This window comes from Cavia porcellus, unplaced genomic scaffold (genome assembly GCF_034190915.1).
Source record: "Cavia porcellus strain 051 isolate PalLab524CR breed Dunkin Hartley unplaced genomic scaffold, mCavPor4.1 scaffold_15, whole genome shotgun sequence".
Taxonomy (NCBI): Eukaryota; Metazoa; Chordata; class Mammalia; order Rodentia; family Caviidae; genus Cavia; species Cavia porcellus.
In genome coordinates this window covers 61,140,262-61,167,718 of record NW_026947498.1, presented here as the reverse complement: position 1 = coordinate 61,167,718, position 27,457 = coordinate 61,140,262, and the positions used below count along the sequence as shown (strand labels likewise).

The 27,457-nt window shown below is 32.2% G+C and overlaps 1 protein-coding gene across 25 annotated transcripts in view; it reads left to right on the top strand.

Moving 5' to 3' along the window:
• The window catches only part of Zbtb20 (zinc finger and BTB domain containing 20), an 838,748-nt gene that overhangs the window by 44,702 nt on the left and 766,589 nt on the right, over positions 1-27,457 (top strand). For 11 of the 25 annotated variants that reach the window (XM_063225295.1, XM_063225292.1, XM_063225305.1 and 8 more), the window contains exon 1: positions 4,306-4,474. The exons of the other annotated variants lie outside the window; for them this stretch is intronic. The gene's annotated coding sequence lies outside the window, so the exon portion shown is untranslated. Of the gene's footprint in view, positions 1-4,305; positions 4,475-27,457 lie in introns of those variants that run through there. 25 annotated transcript variants of the gene reach the window in all.

The following is a 27,457-nucleotide window of genomic DNA, read 5'->3' as shown; positions in this document are numbered from 1 at the left end:
AGACAGACAGAGATACTAAAAATATTAAATATTTTTAGTCTTTTCTAGAATGCCATATAGTTGGAATCATACAGTATTTTCACATTGGCTTCTTCTGCTTATTAATATGAATTTAAATTTTCTCTGTGTTTTTATGGCTTAATAGTGAATTTCTTTTTAGCATTGAGTAATACTCCATGATCTGAATATACTCAATTTTACCCATTCATCTGTGAAAGAGTATCTTGATTTTTTTTAGGTTTGGGAGATTATGAATAAAGCTAGTTACAGACATCTCTGTTTATATTTTTGTGTGGACATAAATTTTCAGCTCCTTTGCATAAGTACCAAGGAGTATGATTGCTAGATCATGTAACAGAGTCTGCTTAGTTTTATAAGAAAGTTAAACTGCCTTTCAAAGTGTCTGGACAGTTTTTCATTTCCACCTTAATGAATAAAAATTCTTTTGTTCCACATCCTTTCTAATGTTTGGTTTTGTCAGTGTTCTGGCATCTATTAGATGACTATCTATCTATTAGATGAACCATACATTCTAATAGATGTACGATTGTATGTCATTGTTTTCATTTGCATTTCTCTGAAGGCATAGGATGTGTAGCACCTTTTTAAATGCTTATTTGCCATCTGTGTATCTTCTGTGTTTAGGAGTTTGGTATATTTTCTGCCTTACTCTTTAATCATGTTGTTTGCTTTCCTATTGTTAACTTTTAAGAGGTCTTTGGATATTTGGATGTCCCCTACATTTTTTCCCTGTTTATAGTTTTTTTTTTAAAAAAATCATTCTCCTAGTAGTGTTGTTCCCAGACGAGAAAGTTTTGATTTTAATGAAGTCCAGGTATCAGTCAGTTATCAATTCTTTCTTACATGGATTATGCCTTTGATATTTTATCTAAAAAGACACTGGCAAACCCAAGGTTATCTAGATTTTTTGTATGCTACCTTTTGGAATTCTGAATTTTACATTTAGGTCTGTGAATCATTTTGAGCTGGTTTTTACAAAGAAAATAAGATCTGTGTTTTGATGTATTGCTTTGTTTTATATGTGAGTTTCTAGTTATTCCAGCACAATTTATTGAAAAGACTGTCTTTAATCCATTGTATTGCCTCTTTTATTATGCTAGAGAGGTTTATATGAATCTATTTCTGGTCTATGTATTCTTTAACCTTGATCTATTTGTCTTTTCTTTTGCCAATACCACCCTATCTTGATTACCATAGCTTTTCCAACTTCATTTTTCTCTTTTAATAGCATGTTTGATATTTTGGATCTTTTGCTTATCTATGTAAATTTTTTAGAATTGCTCTAATAATATTCACAACATAACTTTATTGGATTTTGATTGCAATGTATTGAATCCATATATGCATTTGGAAAAAAACCAATTCTCACTTACCATTTTAGGACCTTATTATAGGACCAAATTGCCCCATGAAATACCAAGATAGGAATCAATGTAATATCTGCATAACTTCTATAGTTTTTACAATCATGTAGCGTTAAAGTCAGCTCTCTGTATCAATGAGTTCCGTATCACAGTATTAATCAACTGCTGATAAAAAAAAATTTGGAAAAAATTGCATTGTACAGAATATGCACAAACATTTGTTCTAATCGTTATTTCTAAATAATACAATGTAACAGCTGCTTACATACCATTTACTTGGTATTAGATAGTATAAATCACATAGAAATGATTGAAAGTATACAGGAACATGTACATGGATCATAGCAAATACTGGATTATTTTAAAGTATCTACAGGTTTCATTTTTAGCGAGTCATGAAACCAGTTGCTCATGAATAACTTGGGAAAACTACTACTTTACTCCATGCCGTGATTTAACTGAAGTCTTTTATGTCTCCATTTCCCACAAAGAACAGTTTATCTGGAGTTCAAGAAAACACTAACAATATACTGTATATGGTAGCTGGAATCTAGTACAGTATACAGATATGGGAGAAGTGTTCACATGTCCTGCATTTTTCACTGAGTCAAATATTTTTTTTCTGTGTTAAGTTCAGATTGTTGGTTGTTTCTTTACATTTCTTTTGATTTCTGCCTGTGAAAATCAGATATTGTCTTCTTGTGCTCCTTGGCTTGAAAAAGAGTAAAACAAAGTAAAATACTTGGAGCTTTATTTTTAAAACTTAGCACAGAAACTAATATTAATCATTTTCTGAAACTGTAGACTTACATGCTTTTTTTAGTAGGCATATTTCTTGGTACTTTTGAGTAAAGCTTCAGAGAAACAACAGGCCGGTAGTAGAAAAACAACCATCAGGCAGAAGAACAAGGAGCAAGATACACACTGGTACCTTAGGCATACAGAATGTATTTCAGAAAGACATTTCTATAGACATGTGACTAGAAGTAGCAGTGGATTAATTTTGGTATGGGTCTCTATCCTTTTAAGCATCCATTCTTGAGAGGGTGAATGGATATTGCTGCAATGGAAAGAATTGAGTTTACAGTGAAACCAGAGGGTTTGGACTTTTACCCTCTTACTAAAGTTTTTCTCAGGGTAGCTTATACAGTGTCTGGATAGACATTGTTTTCTAATTGCTATGCTATAGACTACCCTGGAAATAATTTAAAAATACGGGTCTCTGTTTTGAACATGGTCCAGGATTTTCATGACATTCTAAAAGAATTTTGGCAATCAGGTGAAGATATAGATACTATATACTGAAGTAGTTAAGATACTTATTTTTCAATAGATGGTTGATTCTAAACAGAGTAATTGCCACTTATATTGTAGGCTGTTCTTTTTTGTTTGCTCTTTGGTCTCGCGGAGAGGATTGAACTCGCGACCTCATGCTTGCCAGCTGAGCTAAATCCCTAGCCAAAGTAGGCTGTTCTTGGTAACACAAAAAACATAGTCTGATTTTTTAATCATGACAAAGAACTAAATTATGTACATTTTACAGTTAGTATACTCAATATTATTTGTGTTCAAATGCAAGATTAGAATAAATCAAATAGACTCTTATTTTTGTGTAAATTAGAGATGTATGAACATCTCTAATGTTCCAAAGTTCTACTTAAATACATATAGCCAAACTATATAGAAACATATTAAGGAAGGTGGTTGTCTGGATAGATGCAGTGGTAGACCAATATATAAGTTGTCAAACTGAGTGTAGTTTTGTTTGTTTGATTTTTAAAAGGGTTAAGGAAAGTGTCTTGAAAATAGTTCTGTTTTTTATTGTCATACTGTAAATACTATATATATGTCACTTAAATAAGAAAAGGCAGTTGAGAGTTAGGAAAGGACATAGGGAGCCTGCGATGGGATGAGAAGTATAATAACAGCATTGTTTTGAAGCTAGCATGTGAAAAAAAATTGATTAGAGATATCAAACAAAGAAAAAAATTTTTTTCCTTTACAGAGGTTTATGTAGAAGCATTGATTTTTTCCCCCACCCAATAAAAGATCAAGGAGTGTCTGCTAGTTCCACATCCATATTCTATGAAATCTTCTATTTATGATGGTGGCTCCTTATGAGATTTATTTCTGTTGTATATACTATGTACAATATTTGTTGCACCTGTTCATACAGAGTACATTGCATTGTGTTGTATAGCTTGCTTCAAAGAAGCCAGTCTGCCTTCTTTTAGAGAACAAGCCTGTTAGTAACTTAATTGAGCTTAATTTGTTTTTGTTTGAAATTTCGTATATAGTTTTGATTTATTTACTAAGCAGTGATTTCTTTCTTGAAATTATCAATTTTATCTGAGATCAGTTTTCCTATTGTATGGAGTCTGTTTCTCACAGAGTCTGCCCTAAGACTACTCTGATTTTAAAATCATTCCTTGGCTTTTGTCAGTAGATTTGTTGACATTCTTCTCACATTTAAAAAATAAATTTAAAAGATTGAACAAATAAGTTATACATTTCACTATTTCCTGCTAATATGCAAAAAAATGTACTTATGATAATTACATGTTCTGTGTGCCAGAATTGAAACAATACATTTCTCATAATAGAACATAAATAAAGAAGGTGGAGCCAGCTGCTCTTAAAACTTGTTTATTTTCAAGCAGTAATGATATAGAGAATATACCTTTTTCACTCTGTTAGTCTGGCAATACTGAACCTGTTGCTGCATTACACGAGTTGCATTTTGCTGGATAGGGGAAGGAGAGCTGTCTGCTGTCTGGTAGGAGGGCTTTGTCTGTGCCTTTCTTTCTCTGTTTCTTTCTGTTTTTCTTTCTCTCTCCCCTCTCTCGCTTGCTTGCTCTGTCTCTGTCTCTCTCTCTGCCCCCCTCCTTCTCTCTCTCTCTCTCTCTCTCTCTCTCTCTCTCTCTCTTCCCGTCTCTGTGGTTTGTAAGGTAGGTTGCAGTGTGTGTATATACACAACATCAAGAGCAGGAAAATGGACTCATTAGGGAGGCAGGCAGTCATTACCACTCACACTGTACTTCCAGGGAGACACCGGTTATGAGAAGAGAAACTCAGCGCTGGGGAAGAAGGTAGGGCAGACAACTTTCTCACACACACACACACACACACACACACACACACAATTCTGCTGCCACAGTCCCCCTTCTGTCTTCTTTAGTCCCAAATGCTTAAATGCTTTTATTCTTTTTTCCTTGAATTTCAATTTCCATTTTTAAATTTGACAAAGCTAATGCTAGCTTAAAATTTAGAACATCTATAGGAGGCCTAGCCTATAGTAATTTTCTTCATACTTGTTTAAGGGTGTGACCTTGTGATTCAGTTTTATTACTTTAAAAATAATTACAAAAAAAACTATTTTTCTCACAAAAGTACCAAATAAATCAGAATCTTTCACTCTTTTAAAACAAACTCCTCCGTATGTTTGTCACTTTGCTTTTCTTGTCTGTTTATGCAATTCCATCTGTCTGTCTATATATCTTGTTGTCCTTATTTATTGCTAACTGGGATTTGTTAGTTATTTGCCAATGAGTTTTAGTTGCAGTGCCAGTGTGGGTATTACTAAAGTGAGACTTTTGTTCTTTGTTTTACACTGAAGATTAAAGTCCATATTTACAGTTTATATCCTTAAAGCAGGTTGAATACTTATGCCAGCATGTTTACATGGTGGCATTGAACATAAGGTAAGGAGTAGTTGCTGAGGGTGGGTAAGAATCAAGTATTTGTTTTTGTCATCACGTACAGAAATATTGCATATGAGAGAGATATTTTGAAAAAAATAAGGTGCTCTGTTTTCTAACTTTTACAGATGGACTTCTACATTTATAGGGATATTGGTCTGGATAGAAGAATGCATACTTTCATGACAAATAGTTTTTATCCTAGGACAGTTAGTTTCCTTTTAGTATGTTACTGTTTATTTATACTTAGGGAGGGAGGAGTTGGGGACTGGCCATCTTTTTACCAAGTAGAAGCTATGAAGTGTATCAGGCCATTTTGTGCAACAACTGTAGCTATTCATTTAACATTGTGAGGACTATAAATTATGTATTTGTTATTTCAAATATAGTCTTGAGGAACTTTTAGCCCCTTTTTACTTTTGTCTTTTTTATAGTGGGAAAAGTTATATTTCAAACTAACTAACATAGTTGAAGAGTTTTCCCAGAATAGTATTCCTCAAAATTTAATGGAGTCATTGAATCAAGTTGATTTGAAATAGGTATCTTAATAGTATTTTATTTGGATTTTCTAAAAGTAAAACTACTAAATATTTGATAAAAATTCAGTAAGGTAGTGTGATATAAATATTTACAGCATATACAGTATGTGGGCAATGATAGAAAATTAATGCTATCTGTAGAGGTCTTTGATAATAACAATCACCTTTTTTGTAATAAATTATTTAATATAAGTGGAAGACTTTTTTTCCTTCTCTTAATTCCATTAGGCCTCTCTGACAACACAAAGAAGCCCATAAAGCAATATTCTTAACCCACCTGGGACTCTAGAGAAGATTCTCAAACACATTCTCAAGGTTCAAACCTAGTAAAATGTTTATTTAAAACCCATTTTTCCAGGAGTGTGGTGAGCTTTTACTGCTAAAAGTCTCTTTTTACTTCTTATTTTAAAACATTTATACTTAGATTTTAATTTATTTCCTAAAATATCTTTTAAGCTGGAAGTGTTAGCTTTCACCAAAATTAGTACAAATACGAAGTATACTTTATCAGGTCCTGTCAAAGACACTACTCCCAAAGCTCTAAGGGGAACTTTGGAGGAAGCCTTTTGGAAATGTGCATTAATATGGTACACAGTATGATATGATTTCTTTCATTCATAAATTTGTTTCAAAACTAATAGGTCAAAAACGTGCATATCTCACGCACCTATCTTTCTTCTTTATTTCTATTGTGAGAACTATCCAAAATTTGCCTTTTTTTAAACAAAGATATTTTTCATACATCTCATGACCTGTCATTCTCTTTCTTTACACATATATGCAAATACTCGTATGTATTTATGTGGGTTTATGCACAGAATCTGATGTATGTATGAATCTGTCAATGAATGATGAAATTCTTTGCAGGTATGATATTTCTAAAAATTTCACATTGTGTATATTTAACCTCAAGCTAAAAAAAGAGAGAAACTCTCAATAGAAAATTAAATTTTTTTTAAGCTTCTAGAAAAACTAAAAGCAAGGCATTTTTTAGTTGACTAAAATAATTAGTCATTTTTGTGGTTTTAATTTTTAGAATGTGTACATGTTTTCTTTTGCATTATAATTCCTAGCCTTAGTAGATCTAAAATATTTTTAGTATAAAAATCTTGCCCTTTTCTTGGAGAGACAGTCTCAATCTAAATACAGCAGGACATTGTAAAATGTGCATAAGTAAACTGAAAACCAGTGTGCACTGCTGTATAGGGATTTGGAAAACTGAAAGGCTTGCATCACAGGAGGGCTACAGTGTGCCAGAAAAAATCATTAACCAGCCTTACTGGTTATGGTGGGCTCTTCCTGTCAGCACATGAAATGTGCTTGTTTAAATTGCCGAAGTCTTGTTCAGGTCACAGTGTGTTTCATTTTAATGTTGGAGCAGACAGTTATCTAACACACCCACATGAGGAAGTGCTCTAAAGCAGTTATTTCATGCTTTGCCATGCCCTGTAGCTAAAACAATTTGGTTCTGAGTGACGTATATGTGCTTTTTAACTCCTATCTGATGAAAAGCAGCATTGGCTCTTTGAAACGGACCAAAACAGTAGAATAGCAAGCAGTGTAATTCATGTGCTAAACACATGTCTCTGTATGCATTTTAATTTTTTTTAACTTAAGGAATCACTATGATTATTTTAATATAAAGACTAGTGCTTTCCTAGATCTTACTTATTAGAATTTCAAAAATTATAAGTACTTTTCTTTTTTAATATTTTCTAAAGAAGCCTGTATTCATCAAAATGATAGTAGCTGTATATTTTCCCCCTGAAATGTTAACAAATAAGTGGCAATCCTGTTTATTTACCTATTTTTGAATTTTAATGATTAGTCCTTGTGCTAATTAACAAATTCTCGTATTCATAAAATCTGGCGCCACACAAATATCCAATTGTGTGATTATCTACACATGTTCTGGCTTTCTATAAATATAGAAATTATCAGTGGATGTGTTCACAGACTTGCCCAACCCTGAGTAGAGGTGGTCATGCTGACACATAGGAAGCTAAATTCAGGTCCTAAGCAAATACGTTGCCCCAGGGTCTGGCAAGGTGTGTGGAAGCAGCATCTGGCTTATATTGCTAACTAGTGATCTTTTCTGGCAGAGGAAGGACTGATGTTGACATTCTTTGAATGCTGCTAGTTCCAGCTTTTTCAGCCCCAAGGGTGGCCTCTTGAGTATAAATGTTGAAATGTTGAAAATGAGCACTGAATGTGACTTACCTTGGAGGTGTCTTGAGATATATATTTTAATAAACTATGTGTAGTAGAAAATATGCTTAACTGAACTTTTATAAAAGAAATAAAATAGTATGCCCATCCTAACTTCCTTAAGTAGCAAGGTTCTAAAATAGCATAAGAAAGCACAGAGCACTGAAAAGAAAATCTAGATACTTTATTTCGGTAGTCACATAACTAGTAAAGTAAATATGGAAACTGGATGTTAACTTACACAGGAACAATTTATCCTCCATCAAGAACAATACACTCTAATAATTGTGTAAGTATATACTTGGAGGAGTTATGAAAATTGGAAATCACACTTCTTAAATAATTTTTCACATTTTGTAATTCGTTATCTTAAATAATTACTAGGTACTGTTTGAAAAGGGTCAGCATTAGCCACTTAATACATTGCATTAATACTTCAAGTTTAATACTCATAGGTATCTTAATAACTTGAAATTTGTAATTTTTTTGAAAAGTCTATTTCAAACATTTTCATCTGTTAAATAATTTCTAGCCTTTTGCACAATTCCCAGGAACTATAACCCAAATCAAATAGCTAGCAAGGTCATTTACATTCTTTCCCAAACCCCAAAGTCAACACCTATATCCTAGAAGTTCTAGTGAATACCTGTTTATGTTTTACTGTTACATATATATTATACACTTAATTCTCAAATAATATTGATGCAAGTTATGTTTAAGATATCAAAAATATCTTTTTCTTGTAATTTCAACATAGGCAAGTTTCTGTGTCTGTGGGAAGAGATAACACCATCTAGTATTACTATCATGTACATAGTAATCACTACAGTAAATGTCAAAAAGAACATTCAAGGGTTTATAAGAAAAAAGAACTTTTCTGCCACACTAGTTGTTCAGCTGAAATAATGAGTAAGTGTTATGCTAACTGTGGAAAACTATGCTCAGCTTTAGCTTCATAACCTCTCTTCTACACCAGGATCAAGCTTTTTGGTGATTCTACAGTTCAATTGAAAGTAATCAGCTAGAGAACATGGAGCTTGCCTTTCTGGAATCTTGATACTCAGCTGAAACTCCAGCTAGGTGTTTTGTAGTGACATTAGTGAAAGCAGCTCTTATGTGACTGCCTTAACTTAGTCAAGTTAGCCTAGTGAAAATACTGAAACAAGGAAGATTATAAATTCACTGACCCATTTCTCAGATGAGAACGGAATATATACTATTTAATTTTGAATGACCAGTTTTAACTTTGAAACTCTGATTAAAAGGGTTAATATATTTTCTTCTTGGTATTAGAAGTACTTTTTGACATTGAATATTTTTGTCTCGAGATGTGATGAGTTTATCATTTATATTCTACATTCAGCTCTTAAACATTAAACATTTATTTGAAAAGTTTTCATATTAAATTACTAATTTTAGGATTTATATTCAGTAAATATAAAATTAGGTAATGGAGTTTGGGTTTTTGAAACTTAAAAGAGTGCAACTATATACTGAAACTATAAAGACAGTAATGTCAATAACTAGTAATCTCAACTATAGGAGTACTGTTTTGTTCTTAGGGAAACTCTTATTATAACGTGTTTTGAAACCATAATTCTAACATTTAAAGGGCTTTATCTTTTAATTGTTAAAAACAAATTAGCTTGGAAATTGAATATTTTTACCTTTCCTTTAAAAATATTTGAATTGCTATTGTAGTCAAATTGTGATTTGTTGCTGCCTTCCAGTGTATGAAATATTATTGAAAAAACTTAAGGAATGTTACCAGTTTTTTCAGGTACTAAGTGAGAGCATCACCAAAACCTGTTACTAGTAGAAAGCTGTGAATATTTTAGCTATATAATATTTTTGATGTATGCATATATTTGAAAATATATGACTATCACTACAAATAAAAACAACTTATTTAGACATCAAGATATTCACTTAAATACTGAGAATATGTTCCTTTTATTGTTTAAATATAAGCCAAACAAATATTGTCATAATGGTGACTTTATGCTATTTTCAACTGTTGGTTTTCCCTCATTTTAATACTGGGCACACTAAAATTCTTCTTGTCCTAATAAACATAGATTTGCACAATTTTAATAATGTCTTCAACTTGGTCATTTAGGACAAAAGAACTGGAAAATTCTTGGCTTTAGGACAAAAAGAACTGGACTAGTTATTCTTTTGGTTACTCAAGTAAACAATGTCTTTATTTCCTCTTCAGAAGACCAGAGATGGTTGAGAAGCAAGTAGAGGTAAGTTAAGATAAGTAGTGGTGAGGTGATAGCACTTTTGAAGCTTTTAAATTTAGAAGCTTAAAGAAAAAGACTTTCTCTCTGAACTCATACAAAAGCCACTTGACCTGTTCATACAACATTAGCTTTTCCATTTGTCTAAAGCAGATCTAAGTTTCTTGTGTACCCAAAGACAGAGTCCATTAATGGTTTCCAAGCCCACCAGAAGATAATCATAGAAGAAAAAGTGAAAACATCTTAAATTTATAATATATCCACTTCCAGGTTTTCTTCATACCTTTTTCCCTTAAATCATTGAGTTTGGAGTGATGAAAAGATTTTCATAGTTGGAAGACAGATTTCATTTGTTTTGATAAAAAGCCTTCCTAACAAAGTATTCCCAAAACATGCACACAAAACAAATAACATTATGAGCTGAATTAAAATGGATGAAGTGATCGACTGAATAAGTTGTTTTCTCACTTGCAGTCAAATCATTTTTATATTGATCAAAGCAAAAAATTCTAAGCTTTCTATCCTGTTGGAATAGGCTCAGATTTCACTTTACTTAAGGCTTTCTGAAACTGGTTTCCTATAGCAATTTGGAACAGTATTTTCATTTCTAAATGTTGAATGAACATGAATAGTTTTTTGGTTTTAAGATTACACTCTTCACGTACTCAGATATCCATAAATATGAAAATGTGCTAGGAATTGTACACATAGTTTCAATGATAATGGCTTAAGCAGAAAATGTATGAATAAAACAGTTTTAGCAATTATTGTCCTAGTATATTGAGAGAAAATACATTATACTGCAATAAGCACTTCATTGAGAATCAGGAGGTATTAATTAATGTCAAAAAGGACTTAAAGTAGTTAAATCTGGAGGCCTGGTTTACAGTTCTGACTGTATTACTTTGAGTAATACAGTTCATCATCTCTGTTCATCAGTTTTCTCGCCTGTAAAATAGGGAGGTAGGCCCTTTTAAAGTAAAGAATATATGTTTTTACCTTGGGTCACTATATGTGTAGGGAGACCTGCTTGTATTTTCTACTTTGAAGTTATAAATATACAGGAGGAAGTTTAGGTTGATGATGATGATAGAAAAAAGGAAGCCCCAAGCACTTTAATTTTGAGATGTTATATTCTATGTAGATGTCACCGTATATTATTGGATCTATTTAGTGATTAAAGAAATTCAGTGAATCAAAAACTGTCGTCTGTCAGACAGACTTAATTGCCTACAGGTGGTTTGATACAAGACTGATTTTAACTAAGAGAAGTACAAGGTAGTTGCTGTGACTCCACTCCTCCCTACTGGCCACTAGATGGAGAGGTGGTCCATGTCACAACGTGCCAGTGATAAACGGCTCATTTCTTCAGTTTTTACTGGCAAATCTTAAGTATATGCCTTTGAACACTTTTGTGAACACAGACATGACATTTGGAGAAGCCATTAGAGAATACGTACTCTTGTATAAAGGAATGATGTGATATTCATAAAATACAAAATAAGTTGCTCCTTCTTAGGCTGCTACTATTGCTGGCAGTGCTAGGATAAGGCCAGTATTGCTACTCTGGTTTTAGTTGTCACAATAGGGCTTTTGCTTCTTTCTAATTTGTCCATTTAGAACAGACCCTAAAATGAATGTCAGCACGACAGTGCCACCTTGTGTTCCTGTTACTGTGTGAATAACTAATACGTGAATGAAAACGAAAGAGTTGGACTTTTATAAAATGTTGGCAGATGATTTTAAACTCTTGATTTTGCAGCAAATGTATAGAAGTTTCATAAAATTTTCAGTGTGTTTGGCAATTCTTATTACTCAAGGAAAAGTTAGGATATTTATACTTTACTTCTCATATCAGTGCATGTTAAAAGTCCTTTAAAAATTCTAGGCATAAAGATGTATGTAGCTTAGAATTGGAGATGGAGGAAACAAGGATTGTAGGAGATTTTTTTTTTTATCCAATGCTTACCACTCATAAAAACCCCAGTTCAGTCTTTTTAGACGCTGACATACTGCTTCCTTCAAATTTTAATGGCAGATTTCATATGTGTATCCTGGTAATGCTGCCTCTCACATTGTATTGTCATTGTTTCTAAGGGTGTATTTCAACTAAGCCTTGAACTCATGAGTAATGTTCATGTCTTGTTCTTCCTTCTGCCTCCAGAATCTTCTATGCCATTCATCGCAGTCACTCAAATGTTTGAGGTCTGAATGCATGATCATTACAGGCTGGTTTACTATATATATATATGTGTATATATATATATACATATATATATATGTTGTTATATATTTATTTCATATATATTTATTTATGCCTGCGTTTTAAATGTTTAGAGCATTTTGTCTTTGGAAAACACCTTCTGATACACCACCTCAATTCAGAATAGACATACCTTTATAAATTTACTTTCTTTCACATTAAAATGACCTTTTCCATTTTTTGGAAAAGGTCACACATTCACGAGTGTGCAATGCAATTGATTTTAGCATTAAGATACTTAATTTTTAATTCAGCTTTACAACAGATTTGCTGTGCTATTAGATAAAATACTTAATCTTTCTTGGTTTGCTTCCAGTGCATAAGATAAGTGGACTGAACAAGTTGATCTTAAGGTTGTTTTGACTGAGGACTTCAGTAGAGATCAGACGCATATTAGTACTATTCTGTTTGTGTATTTGGTTTCTCAGTTTTTAAAGTATCATTATAGGTATGGATTGAATTGCTAGCCTTTGAAAGTACTCATGTTTTAAAAATATCTCATGTTTTAAAAGATGAAATTGATTTTCTATTGGATATGGGCAGGGAAAATAGTATTATTCCAAGTTTTCGTTTGAAGATTTTTGCAATTTGTTTTTGGTTGATTTACCTTAATTTTCCCTCTGTCCTTTAAATAAAATATAGTATATTTCAATAGCATATATAGTATAGTATATCATACTATACTATAGCAATATAGTATAGTATAGGATAAATAAAATATAGTATATTTCAATAGCAAGGTGAATTTATGTGTTGCTATAGGACTGAGAACTACTTAGAATTTAGAGGTTTCATGCTGGTAAGAGTTTTTTTTTTGTAACTCCTTAAAAATCAGTGCTGTCAAATTATACATATTTCTGCATGGAATTTATATCTGGGGGTTTAGGTCTATATATCACTGTAAATACTAGTAAACTAAGGAGTAGACAAGTGACTTCTTAAACTTGATTTTCTAATTTGTAGAAAGGTAATCCTGTCTACCTCATAAAGTTATTTGAAGATTAAATGAATTAATATATAAAAAATTATAGATAGTGAAAAGCAGTATAGAAGTATTGATGGTACTTATTGTCATCACTGCTCTAATTAAAGAAGGAATGGTTACTAAAGTATAAGTCAAAACCATGCACACAGATTTATAAACATTGAAGTTCATATTGTTTCTTAGAGTACTTCTCTATTGGGGTAGTTTCATTGCTTCTCAGCCTTTTGGCTAAAATAGGATGTAGTATCTGTGGTGGGGGACTCTGGAGATGACTTGAAATGTTAGCTCAGTATCCTAAATTGTGGTTTAAAAACCTGAAGCAATAATGATAGGAGCCTAAAATCTGTTTTCTTTAGATAAAATATTTTACCTTTTGCAAACTGATTTTTACTGATATATTAAAAATAGAAGGAAAAACACTAAGCCTTCAACTCATGAGTAATGTTTATTTCTTGTTCTTCCTTCTGCCTCCAGAACCTTCTATGCCATTCATTGCAGTCACTCAAATGTTTGAGGTCTGAATGCATGATAATAGCCAAATTGATTTAAAATTTCCTTATTATTATAATATTATATCCTACATAGTTCAGTACTTTTTAGCATATGTAAAAATATAGATGTCTAAGCTCCATCCTTAGTAGGTTTGGAGTACAACTCAGGCGTTGTTACTTATAGTGATTCCACATACCTTAGAAAACTCTTATTGGCTACTATATATCATAATCAACTGGAGAATTTTAAAATAAGCATATTTCTAGATTCTACTCATATACCTTTTTAGTCTATATTGCATAGTGTATAGCATTTCATTTATATGTTTATATAAACTTACTACATTAATATGTATGTATCATAAATGGATCTTATTTATTCTTTATTACTGTTCCTTACTGTTTCCTTTCCCCATTATTTCCTTTATTCTATGTAATACTTTCACTTCTACTTTCATGACATCTTTTGTTCTTCTAAATTCCACATATTAAGAGACAACATGTGATACTCTCTTTTTTTTTATTTTCTGTGTCTGACTCATTTTGCCTAACTGATGTCCAATTCTATACATTTTCATGGAAATACTATGATTTTGTTCATTGTGGTTGAATAACACCCTATTGCATGTGCACACACAGACACACACACACCTCACATTTCCTTTATCTGTTTATTTATTGATAGGCATCTAGGCTGATTCCATAACTTGGGTATTGTGACCTTCTAAAATAGTATTTGGGCTTCTGTATTTTAGAAAAACTACAGTCTAGCATGTTGCATTATGGGAGAATTACTACTGTGATTATAAAGACATATTGCTAAAATATATTTATTTTTACATCTGCATTGCTACATTATTCCTTAACTGTGTATACACTTTCCATCTAGAAGGCCAGAGTTAATGTTGCTATATAGGAAAAGTTTAGGCTTGAAAAACAGTTGCTAGTATTGTTTTAGCCCAAAAATTAAAGAAAAGATACAATTGAGTCTTTCATATAATTTAATCTTTACCTACTGTGTTGCAGACACTTCATTTTTTGTCTATGGTTCAGATGAAAAAAAATGAAACCTCACAGATTCAATTGCAAAATTCATACAGCTGTTGAATGTTAATGTTAGAATTCAGAATCCTGGGTCTTTTTACTACATCCTATTATTTTTCTTTAATTCAATGAATCTTAACAAAGTTCTTATTAAGGTATAAGATAATGTCCAATAGGAGGGGTCAAAGTACATATTAATGTACTATAATAATTATCAGTTGAATTATGTAAATTGAAAAATATTTTCTTTTTTAATTGAAAAATTGTTTTCATCTGAAGGTAAAATTCAGGTCTTCCTAATGCTCTGAAGATATCTAAAGAGTAATAATTATGGAATTGTTAAATAACCTTGCCTACGATGTCTCTTTTCACCACTGTGCCTTTGCTATGGGGATATTTCTTAACAGAGAAGTAAAGTAAGATCCAGAATGGCTAAGTGAGTACCCAAATTGTAGATCTAGTGAATGGTAGAGCTGGGAATAAACTCTGGCTCAATCTCACTTTGACAGCAAATTAGTGCTCCGACCCATCAGTATGTGTCATTTCTGCTTTTCAGTTACATTCCAGAATCCAAATCTTCCATTTGTGAAAAACGACACTAGATGTTGCTTAAACTTTGCAGGATTGTTTGTTTTTTAAATAAAAACTATTTTGCCATAGTTAATGAGTCCAGGAATGCTTTCTAAAGTTTGGAGTTAATGCATAATCCCTTAGGGAAAGTAATTGAAGTGAAACACACACACACACACACACACACACGTCAGCTTTCCTGTCTATAGAAACATAATGGTGGAAATATGTGGCAGAGCAAAGATGCTTAGTTTATGGTGATGAGGAAACAGTACAGTGCCAGAGAGGACAAGGCAAGGGGCTAGATACAGACCCTATGGGTTACTTCTGCATGACAATCCCAGACATGTGATGAACTAGTCCCTGATTGCCAGGCCAGTCAGGTTAACAGTCCTTCTTAACTGCCACATCCTGCTCCTTGTCACTTGATATACAAGTACATCTTTTTAAACTGTCCTTAATAGTCAAGTAAACACAACCTAACATAATACAACTACCTTGCAAGTAACTGAAACACATTAATTCTTTACCCAAAGTCTCAGCAGTCCCAGAATTGCTAAAATGTCCAGGTCAAAATCTACTCTGATATTCAGGGCAAACTCTTAGATGTGAACTCCTGAAAATATATATGAAACTTTTTTCCTTTGTAAGAGGTTGAACCCAGGGTCTTTACACTGAGATACATCCCCAGTACTTTTTTATTTTGAGACAGGGTCTCACTAAGTCACTAACTTGGGTTTGAACATGAGATCTTCCTGCTTCATCCTACCAGAATGCTGAGATTACAGCATTGTACACTCCTGCCCAGTTTGTTTATATCTTTATTTGAGAGTTAGAACTCTTTAATGGGGCAGATTATTTAAATAAAAATTTCGGCTTTACCTATTATAACATGTCATGAAACAGGACAATTCATAGCATAGCCTTTGTTATCTGTCTTAAAGCATTTAGTTTGTATTTAAAGTACAATGAAAATGTTAATAGACTCAATACATAAGTGCTTCATAAAATCCAAAAAGTGATTTCTGAACATGTCTGACATTAGTGTTTGAAAAAAAAGCCTCATAGTATATACATCATATGTATTTAATATGGTATACAAACTAATGTGCTTGACACCTACCTGTATATGAATTTCTAAAATGTAACATTTCTATATTTTTATAAATTTCATTATATTTTATATGCAATAGGGTAGTCAGAACTTACAGAAATTCTGAGAAGCATCTTTTTGATGTGAAAATAATCATGATTTTATAAATTAAAAATGCTTTAATGATATTCTTAATGCCTAGATGTATTTAAAAATGTATCTTTAGAAAGATTTGCAAAATCACCACATGGGATATCATTTTATTTGGAGTGTGCTTTAAAGGTTTTGGGAAGTTTGGTTTATAATTTAACTTTGTTTTCTAAGAGTGATCTTTTCACAAATGTCATTGTTTTAGAATACTAAAAAGGGACGGGAAAAGGATGAATACCTAAAGTGAAGAAGTTTATCTATGCTTCTTTTTTCAGATGTAGAAATTAAAACTTGAGTTTATAGAAAGTTTCATTTAGCAGCAGAGCATGAATTGGAAAATTTAGTGATTTATTTAGGCTCCACAGGGAAAGATCCTGCAGGGTGTTTTTGAATATCCTAAATTTATTTTGATTTGAGACCAGCTTAAATGGCATGTCTATCTTAAAACAGTTATCCATTTTCCTGAGAAAAATTCCAGTGGACTTAGTTTTGGGAGGTAGTATCCCAACAATTAACCTTTTGGGTCCAAATAGGCACTTTAGCACAACTTACTCCTGCCTGTCCTTACCCCAAAGACTGTCTTGCCCACGAGGCTTATTTAACTTTGACTGCTGGTTTTATTTCCTTGCAGAGGCAAAGGAGACAGGAAAAAGGAGAGAAAATAACTGATGACATGTGGGTGAGATTTTGGCTCAGGAAATAAATAAAAATTCTAGCCATTATAGAGATGCAGGACACATTTGGTGTTTGAAACTACCCATATTTTAGATTAAGAAATAGAAGCTAAAAGAGGTAAAATACCTTGCCTAAAGGTGCACGTGCTTTTTAGTGTTGGGTTGTTCCTGGAAATTAGGTTAACATTGCTTGCTTCATAAAGAAAATTGAACAGTCCAGTTTCTCTTTTGGTCAAGTTCAATCTACTCCTTTAATACCGTTATAACCCATTTTCTGAGCTCTATTCTTTTTTTGCTACTGTCTTTTAACATCTAAAACAAAAGTCGTTTTGCTGATATTCTCCGTTTTAAGAGATTGAATAACAAATGTTTTAAACTATTAAGGCCATTTAAGACTAGCTAAACTGTATCATTTTTAAGACTCTGTTTGCATTTATTTGGATTTGTGATAAACAGGAACTAGAAACAGAAAATGGTGTTGAATAAATTGGTTCTGAGCTTGTAGCAGTTCTATATATATGAAAAATGTAGTGGATACATATTAAAAGATAGATTTTTAAAAATGTTTTAATTACAGTTGACCAGAGGGTTTTGAACTTAAGCTAACTTTTGATATCAATTCTCCTAGCTTAATTTCATTATACAGATTTAGATTGGAAAAGGGGACCCCTCCTAGAAATACTAATCAGAACTTTAGTTTTCCACGGAGTTTGCAACTGAAAAAAAAAATTTTTTTTTTTTTTTATGTCTTAGTAGTAGCATCAATGGCAGCAGCATTCACAGACTAATTGTTAGAATATAACAGTTTGTTAAAAATGAAACACGGGCTTCTGTTAGTTCACTTAAATTTACACCAATTGACTGGAAATTAGGTGTGGTTCTAGAAATATATTGTAGAAGGCATAAATTAGAAGTGGTTAAAAAATTACCTCTTCTTAGGGATTTAATTATTTTCCCCAACCAATATTATTTTGCATGTATCTTTATAAAGACTTTAAAACTGAAAGATGAGTGTAACTTCCACAAAGTGGCAGTAACATGAAAGTGTAAAATTATGGTCACTGGACTTTGGATAATCTTAGGGGCAAATAAAGGGTAAATGCTATATTTTCAACATACTGCAAATAAAATGCTTAATAAAATATTCTAAAAAAATAAACAGCATACTCCTGAAAAATCACTTCTGACGAAATTAAGAATGAAAAAAAGTGAAAGAAATGGCAGCTGTAATTTCTTACATTTGGGTACTTTTAAAATAATTGTTTTTATTAACTTCTAAATTTGAGTAAGAGGAAGAGGGATTAAATCAATTGCTCTTTAATTAGGAAGCTCCTGGTTTAGAGACATCTTTCTGAATTAAGATTTTGGGAAGTCCATAGAAAAATTCTGGTGTGAAAATTGTATTTCATGTGGCTAAAGAAGGAATTAAAGAAGTTTTTGTTATAATAACATGAAAATGATTATCTAAAAAAGTTTATTATTTGGCCCGAAGCAGATGTGTCATATTACGCTTAAAATGAATTCTTGTCTCCTGAATGCACACAATTCTTATTAATGTTTTAGAAATTATGCACACATAGGAAAAGAGGAATAAAAATTTTTTGGATACATTTAAGAAAGCATCTGTTGGGCTACTGGGACGGTCTAAAATCTGTGGTCACTGCAGAGCCAAACTAGGTCCAAATCCATTGTTATTTTTTCCTTTTACTTGTTTTAGTTTTGGACAGAAAGACTTGTTTTCATCTTAAAAGAGGCTTTTCTTTTAGTGAAAGTCAGGTTCCCTGGTGGCCTGAAAGAGTTAATGTTGTTTCCAAGAGTGCCCAACTTCCTTCCAGGCAGTAGTGCCTGCATGTGAGAGTCTGGCTCCAAGATACTTGTTCACATCCCAAAACCAATTTGGCACAACTTAAAATGTCTGCTAGGCAGAGGATTCAGTGTTGTTAGGCCACGCAATTAGTGCTTTATTTCATGAGCACCAAATTCACCCAATAGTGTTTTGTTTTAAAGAAGAGCTTGAAATTCACAATAACGGGTTTCATTTATCAGAGCCATATGGGACTCACCATCTTTGGATATATTTTTAAGGCTTTCACAAAGAAGAATCTTTAGGCATCTCAGATTTCACCAATTGAAGGGCAATCTGGATGAATATCTTTTGGAAATGATGAACTATCGTAAAAAAAAAAAAAGCAGCAAAGAGTTAAGTAAGCTTCAGCTTGTTAGCTTTCCATGATTCTTAGATCTAGTTCATATTGCAAGTGAACCTTTTATGTTCAAATTTGGTCACCTAATCTTGCAGTTTGCAGTATGGATTCTAAGTCTCAACTTATGTGTTGTACTTTTTGCTCATTCTGTTTTGGTCATATATCAGTGGGTCATTGAGAAGTTATCTGCAATGTAGCTAACTGAAAATTATGGTACTTTTGGTGGTTTTTCAAGATTGTAACTTTGCTGCCTCCTCTTTTTCTATAAGTCTATGATCATTAGGGGAGTCATTTCTCAATGCATTGTATTCTTCAAAATATCAATGTAAATTGATTTTTAAAGTAAATCTCATTTTTCACTGATTTGTAAATTTAGAGATTAAAAAATACATATTGCTGTTCATTTGGCAATAGTTAGTAATACTTTAATTTTTTGTTCCCCAATAGTAGTAAGCCATTAATGGTCTATAAACATATACTTACATTTTTGCAAATTAAAAATGACTACATTTTTAAAATAGAGAGTTCTATTGTGTTATGAAAGATAATCACTAATTTTATCAGGAATTCACATTTTTATTTTCTTATTTCATTGAGATTTTTTTGTAAAGGACACATTTCTGTATGATCAATCTGATTAAAGAGCATATTTTTAAGAAATAAATATTTCTATAATGATTGCTGCTCACTTATATAAAGTCTATGTAAACCCTATAAAGATGGTGATTTCAGTTTCATATAAAGTTGTTTTGGTAAGTTGATAATTATTTGAAATAACTGCTTATGTTGAAATATTTAATTGAATCGATACTTATATTATCCATAGTTTATTTAAAAAAACTTTTAAGATTTCATTAACTAAAAATGCTTATATTAGCATGGTTTAAGTTTCCTAGAAAAATGTCTGCTAAATTTTGTCCGGCTATGACAGTGTTGAATAATACTAGATTAAAACAAAATTTAGTACATTCTTGGCTACTATTTAAACTTATATTGATATGAATGCCATGTATTTCATATACAAGTTCATAAGTATTTGTATTTTCTGCTCCTCCCAATTCTTCTCCAATATGCGTTATGCACAGTGGTGAGAACACTTAGACCTTTGTTACATAGCTTATTTTATGAATTGACTGCCACACCATATGGACCAGTGAAGCTGTTAAACAGTAGGTACATAATCTGAATTATAAAATAAGTTATAACTGCTTAAAACAACTTGAGAATTGTGCTGTATAGTCAAATGTCTCATTCTCTATTTTATTAGTAGACAAATGTTTTCATATATATGTTAATGACTATAATCTATTGTTAAAATACCTTTAAATTTGATTGTTATCTTTTTTTGCTACAGATAAGGGTATTGTGACTCTATGAGGTTAAGTTTTCTTCCCTGAAAATTTCATTATGGAACTAATCATGTGTTATTTTTGATGATACGTGATGTTTTCTGTAAGGAATTTTAAAGTATTTTCTTTGTGAAAACAATTCAGGTTTTAGTAGGATTGAGGTCAACAACAAAGAATTAGATAGCACAAAGACTCAGAGTATAATAGGTAACTTGAGTTTAATCCCACATAAATTTGGATTTAGTATAAGTTCTAGACTATGAAAAGACACTTATATGAATCTATTGAGAAAATGTGAATATGATCATAAATACTTTATTATTTATGGATATTTCTAATTTCATAAAGAATAATGAATCGTGATGGGAAAAGGGTGTAATTTGATGGAATTATGTCTAAATGAAAAATATATGTATGCTGAGAGGACAGTATGAAGAAAAAAGAAAGATTATATGTAGGTTTTTTTTTTTACTATAACTGCTTTTTTCTGGTATTTATTGAGTTTCATGATGTAGGAGTAAAAGGCTCTTATATAAAATGTTTGTGTATAAATAGAATCCATAAATCGTCTGGGTTGGGTGAGAATTTTATTTGCTTATGAACATAGACCTGTTTGATTTTAAGTTATGTTATGCTATTATTCTTACCTTATGGTTAAAGTTTATGTTGTTCAAATTAATATGAGTAAATTTATGAGGGACAGATGCATGTGGGCATGTTGTGCACATGTGTGCACACATGTAAGGAAGTGCAGTTATCTCTAGCTCTCTTGTGTCTGCTGCCTTTTCTTTGCCAGTTTTCCTTTGTGTCTTATCATTTTATCACAGAATCCATCTGTGTAAAAAATAGGATCTCGATTTTATCATTGTAAATTATTTTTATTTTTGTTATTTTGTCCTCTCAGCTTGTTTTCACCTCAAGAATTAAGACTTAAATATAAAGCACTTTAGTTCTCACATTCAGGAGGTGTTCTTTCTTTCCAGTCCATTTGTCCATATGTTTCCTGGTCTCTGATAGGCTGTGCAGTGAAACAGCAGTTTACTATCTGTGTGTGTGTGAAATTAGCTAATTGGTGTTAGTAGAAATATTTTCACATGTTTTATAAGCAAAGTGCAGCAAGGTATATAAATGTAGATATGATCCAGACACGCACACGCTCACGACTGTCACTGCTCATGCATAGGCGCTCAGAAGTAATTAATGTTAATAAGATTTTAATGTGCTTGTGAGATCATAATGAGGAGAAATGAATGCTCTGATTAGGAAAAGGTAACTGTGTGTGTGTTTTGGCTTAGAACAAGATTTCAATTTTTATAAACCGCAATTTTAGAACTTGTTTGTGATTACATCAATTGGTTTTTATTTCCAAATTAGGGGTCTGTTTAGCCATTTGAATGATTAACCAAATAAATGGGTGAAACCCTGATCATAAGGAATAGTGCAGTGTTTCATTTGCAAGGCAGTGTTAGTGTACAGCAAGACTGAGATGTCATTTGCCAGTATACCATTTTAATGGTTTTATAACATTTGTTTGAAAAGGCACTTTTGGAGACAGTATTTATTTTTTATAAATGTAGATGTTATCTATATATTACAGAGACATCAATCTGATAGTGTAACTAGTGTGTCTGAGATAAAGAAGATGTGTCATGCTTCTTGAAATATATATTTAGATAGAACACAACTAATATTTTTCATTCCTAAATATAATCTTTATAAAGTTTTGAACTTCAGTATCTTTTATGATGAAATAAAATATTACAAGATAAGCAAAGATGTTGTTTCATAAAGGACTCAAATGCTGGGGTAGTTAACAACCACAATACTGATTGATTGAAAACCAGCTGAACACCAAAGGTGCTTTTCTACAACAGATTCTTCAAAAATATTGTTAAGAGTTTTAACATATATTTGGGTTATTATTTTAATTGTAGATAAATCTATCTATTAAGTCTGCTGTATAGTAACATATAGAAATCACTTGTTCATTTTCTAAAATGTAAATTGTGGATTGATCATCAAGGATTGCCATCTCTATTAAAAAGTAACCATTGTAGTGAAGGGCAAGGAAAAATCTTGGATCTGAATTATGATATGGGCTAGTAGAGTTTATTTCCAGGTAAACCTACTGATATAATTTAGATTCTCCTAGGTATTGGTTATATATGATATTTCTGCTGGGGTTAAAAAATAGGTTGAAGAATTAGAAGTTGTTAACATTTGTTTTACAGAAAAATTCTGAGGTTTTTGTGATTTCCTAGAGTTGTTTTCTGTAGACTCCTGAGAATAATTTTATGACTAGAAGGGACATTTTTCTGTAACATTGTTTAGTTGAATTTTTAAGTTCTACTGAATTAAAGCATAATTAGAAATAATTTTTCCACATTCAGTTTGTAGAGAAATACATCGATGCTATTCTGAATACTTGTTTGATATCCTGTAGTAAATTTTTTTATAAAGGTATATCTCTAGATTTTCATTTTAGTGCATTTAATCTACTCATATGCCATTATTATGTTATTTTACTTATAGAGATTTCATAACATTTTAATATGTAAAGTGTTAGCCTTCTGCTCCACACCCTCCATCTCTCTCTTTCTCTCTCTCTCTCTCACTCATTAGAATGCACTGTGGGTTATTTTTTAAAAAAATTTTTATTTTAAAAAAGTAAAGCAGAAAGAAGAATAGAAATAATGCAGAATTTACAAAATGGAAAGAAATTGACACTAGTTAATATATTGCATATTGTTATCTTAGAAATAATTGTTCAAGTTACAAGATAGGCATAAAAAATGATCAATGACAGTACAAGCTGTTTTTTTTGATGAACTACTAGAAAATTAGTAGTATAGTTACATAAACATACATGGATTTATATGTGTATACCTACCTACATATAATCTTTTCCTTTCTTCCATTTACCCTTTCCCTTATTACAGTTACTCTTTCATTTTGAGCATTTTCTTTCTTTTTCATTACAATACCTATTGTATACTTTGGATCTTATTATTCTTTCAGTATTTTATTATTATTATTTATTTTATGCTAGGGTGACAATACAATATTTACAAATGTGAGTCTGATTTATTTCACTTTGTAGTCTCAAGTTCCTCTATTTATCTATAAAAGCCTCTGGATTATCCTTTTTTATAGCTGAATAATATTCCATTGTATAAAAATACCACATCTTTTTATCCATTCTTTAGTTGATGAGCATTTTGGTTGCTTCCAAGATTTAGCTATTACAAATTGTGCTGTTATAAACATAGGTGCATATATTTAGCTGTGACATAAAATTTTCAATTTTTCTGGGAAAAAACCCAGAAGAGGAATAGCTGGATTGAATGAAATTTCCAATCCTTTTTGAGGAGTCTCCATACTGATTTCCACAGTGGCCACAACAGTCTACACACCAACCATTTTCCCTCACAGCCCTTGCAGCATCTGACATTGCTTAATTTCTTGATGGCAGCCATTCTTTGTGGAGTGAGATGAAATCTCAGTGTTGTTTTAATTTGCATTTCTCAAATGACTAGTGAAGTTGAAAATTTCGTCATGTATTTAATTTGCCATTTTGTATTTCTTCATCTGAGAAGTGTATTCATCTAAGAAGCACTTTTGGATTAGGTTTTTGAGTTTGGAGGCCTGACATTTTTTAGTTCTTTACATGTTCTAAATATAAGTCCTTTATTTGACAGATAGTTGACTAAAATTCTTTCCCATTCTGTGGATATTCTTTTCACTGTGTTGGTGATTTCTTCTGATGTGCAAAAACTGTTTAATAAGATGAGATCCCAGTTGTTGATTCTTTGAAGTGCTTTCCATGTGATTTGCATTTTGTTCACAAAATCTTTGCCTAACCTAATGTCTTCAAGATTTCTTCCTACCTTGTCTTCCAGAAGATATAGTGTTTCTATTTTAATATTAAGATCTTTGATCCATTTTGACTTTATTTAGTGAATGATGATAGACATGGGTCTAGTTTCAGTCCGGCATGTGGAAAGCCAGTTTTCCCAGAACCAATTATTAAAGAGACATATGTAGCTCCTTTGTTCAATATAAGATGGCTGAGTGTCTTTGTAATTGTGTATCTTCTAATCTGTTGCATTGATCCTCAGGTCTGTTTCTTTGCCCATACCATGCTGAGTTGATCATTGTAGCTTTGATCAGTGATTGAGATGCCTCCTATGTTGCCTTTGTTGTCCAGGTTTGCCTTCACTATTTTGGGTCTCTTCTGTTTCTAAGTGGATTTTAGGAGTGTTTTCTCTAGATCTGTAAGATATGTTATTAATATTTTGATTGGGATTGCATTAAGTCTGTATAACAATTTTGGGAGTATGGTCATTTTCATAATGTTGATTCTTCCTAATGAAGAACAAAGGATATCTGTCCATTTTCTAATGTCTTCTTCATTCTCCTTTTTTAGAGTTGCTAGTTTTCAGCATGTAGATCTTTTACATCCTTTGATAGATTGATTCCTTAAGTATTTAATTTTTTTGTATGTTATTATGAAAGACATAATTTCTAAATTTCTCTCTCAGTGAGTTTATTGTTTGTGTACAGAAATGCTATTGATTTTTGAGTTTTGACTTTGAATCCAACTACACTGCTGAATGAGCTTATTAACTCAAGTAGTGTTTTGATGGAATTTTTAGGGTTTTCTATGTGGAGCATCGTGTTGTTTGCAAGTAGTGATAATTTAATTTCTTCTTTTCATATCCTTATTCCTTTTTTTTCACTCTCTCTTATCTAATTGCTCTGGCTAATGTTTCCAGCACTATACTGAATAGGAGAGGTGACAGTGACATCATTGTCTTGTTCCTGATTATAGAGTGAAAGATTTGTTTTTTTCTGTTTAGGATAATATTGGCTATTGGGTTGTCATAGATGGCTTTTATCAGATTGAGATTGATATGATCTGTTATGGTTTATATCGGATGACCCCCCTCAGTCTCATAAAATCATGGGCAAGATTGAACGTAGCATTTATGATTGATTCATTGTCTAACACTGAGATTGGTAATATGAGTACTACACTGGCCCAGGCATGGAGCCAGCATACCATGTAGTGGCAAAAGAAGGCATGTCTTCTTCTCTTTTGTGCTGTTTGCACTTGCTGTTTGCAACCGCTATAAACCTCTGCTCCTCAGCTATGTCATTTTTGCCTTGGAGTTAACTGAGTAAAGACTTGAGACTTCCAACTTGTAAGAAATAATAAACCTAACCTTCCCTAACTTTGGGTGTTAGGTATTTTGTCTCAGTGAGTGCAAAAAGTAAGACACCATCTATTCAGAGTTTCTGTACAGTTTTTATCATGAACGAGTGCTGGCGTTTATCAAAAGCTTTTTCTGTGTCTATTGAGATGATCATGTGATCTTGCTACACCTAAAGTTTCTGAGGTGAAAGGGATGGTGCTGCTGCTCATCCGCAGCTCCAGGCGGGTGGAAGGAGAGGTCTGCTGAAGATCCCTCAGCTGCAGGGTCCACAGGGTGGAGGGGGAGGTGCTGCCAACCATCTGTTGGCTGAAGAGGTCTCTGGGCATTTCTTGTGTATATATTATTCCAAATGAACTTTACAATCGGGTAGCAGATGTGGAAAATTGATATTTTAAAGAAATTCATGAATTAACTTATAGATAATTAATAATATCCTTATGAGGGTAACTCTTCTTAACCACTGTTTTTTCTTTCCAATTGTTCATTAATTTTTGTCTTTCAGAAATGCTATATAAGGGGTTGGGGATTTAGCTCAGCAGCATAAGAACCAGCCTTGCAAGCAGACAATTGTGAGTTTGATCCCCGGTACCAATTAAAAAAAAAAAAAGAAATACTGTATAGTTTTTCTTATATAGGCATAAACATTTGTTATTAAGTTTATGGTATGATACCATGGTATTCTACTCATTTATTTTCTCTCTTTTCTATTACTTTCTTCTCTCTCTCTCTTTGTATCTCTCTGTCTTTGTCTCTCTGTCTCTCTTCTTCTGTTCCCCCTCTCCTCTCCCTTTCTGCCCCGCTTTTCTCTTCTTAATCTTCCTATTTTTTTCCTTAGCTATTGAAGCCTGAACCCTGGCGTTTCTGCATGCTAGTTGGGTTCTCTGCCACAGAGTTACATCCCCAACTGGTTTTATTTTTATTCTTATTTTCAGACAGGGTATTGTTAAGTTTCCTGATCTGGGAAACTTCTAATATTTCTGCTTTAGTCTCTCAAGTAGATGGAATTTAGGTGTGTACTACCAAGCTTAGCTATTTAGTTTTTATACCCTAAGAAGAATCTTTTTTTTTTTTATAATATCTTGTTAGTAGAGTTTTGTTAATATATTGGAATGCTGTTGATTTTTGTATGTTAACTTTACAAATTCCTTTGTGAAATTTTTTCCTTTGTTTATAGTAGCCTAAGTTGTATTTGAGCCTGACTCTAGTTTAGAGCTTGGTATCTTTTGAGACTGTAGTCAGCATGTTTTGAATATCTTAGTCAGTTTGAACTGTTATAATAAAATACTATAGATTGGTAGCTTATAAACAATAGAAATTTATTTCTCACAATTCTGGAGACTGAAAG